General features: G+C 42.3%; 1 protein-coding gene across 1 annotated transcript in view; it reads left to right on the top strand.

Annotated features, from left to right (window-relative positions):
* LOC106723421 (olfactory receptor 6F1-like) overlaps window positions 1-1,260 on the top strand; it is a 2,424-nt gene that overhangs the window by 172 nt on the left and 992 nt on the right.

Here is a 1,260-nt window from a genome sequence, read left to right as displayed (position 1 = left end):
TGGACCTGACTCTGATGCTAACCTTAAGTGGCTGGGGAACATGAAATGGCTGTCAAATTCACCATTCAGTGCAATTAATAGGTGGGCAAAACTGCCTGGGCCCTGTTACTTTTGGGCAGTCGGGTCTAACACCAGGCCTGCAGCAGCTGCCCCAAGTTGATGATGGCCTGGGATTGGGGTAGAAGTGGTGCCTGGAGGACCAACTGGGGACTTGCCCTAGGATGATGCCCTGAGATACACTTTGCAATACCCCAGAAGAAGCTGTTACTGCCTCTTGTCCTGGATCAGGTTTTTTGGGCTTTGCCTTGGGACATGGGAAATGGATGGCTGTATGCATGCACTTTGTCTCAGGAAAATACAGTTTCTCTTAGGACAAATACAGTTTCTGTTCATGGACTTAGATGGTGAGATACAATAAACAAGTTCTGACTTCAGAGCTTTCAGAGCTCAAAGCAAAGTGGAATGAAAGTGTATTTGCTTAGCTACAAATTCATTGGTTTCCTCACATTCACACAGTATTCGCAGTCACCCTAGAGATTCTTCCCCAGGGGCTCAAGGACATAAAGGAAAGAAGCACATGTCAGAGTCATGAAAGGGCCCGTCCTTATTCCAAAGGTAAGTGTCAGGTACTTCAGCTTACGAGATACTGGGCTGTTCAGAGAACGTATCTGAGAGAGCTTCCCGTGGGTCCTCCACATTTGTCTTTGTGACCTTGTGTTAAGATACTCGGCTTTTAACTGCCTTGCAATTAAATCTGATTTGAAAAGAGAAATCTCAGTTAACATCCACTGATTCCATCTTTCTACTGGTCTATACAACTATCTGTGTAACAAATTTCATTTCTCGCTGTCATCTTCCTTTCTGTTGTCTCTGTTCACCCACCCCCTCTTATCACTTTCTGTCATTCGCTTTTTGTTTTCTTTAGCCCTGTACCGCCCTCCCTGCCTTTCTTGTCATCTATCCCTGGCCATACCTCTCTTGTCTCTGTCTTTTTATCTTGATTTTTATCTTGGGGTGTGTGTCAGTATTCTTCTCTTTGATTCTTTGTATTTCTAGATGTGCATTTCTTTCTGTCATTCTGTCTTTTCATCTATTTCTCTTCATTTCTCTCCTCCTTTTTTCTTCTAACTGGATACATCACTTCTCTCTTGGCTTTCTTTGATAATAACAAACATAAAATAGGTATAACAATTCAAAAGTAAGTTTCTATGGATATTCTCATCACCTATATCATTTTCTTTTCCTTTAAATTCTGCCAAG

Source organism: Alligator sinensis, unplaced genomic scaffold (assembly GCF_000455745.1).
Source record: "Alligator sinensis unplaced genomic scaffold, ASM45574v1 scaffold2161_1, whole genome shotgun sequence".
NCBI lineage: Eukaryota > Metazoa > Chordata > Crocodylia > Alligatoridae > Alligator > Alligator sinensis.
Note: the sequence above shows the minus strand (reverse complement) of the source record. Positions and strands in the feature narration are given on the sequence as shown.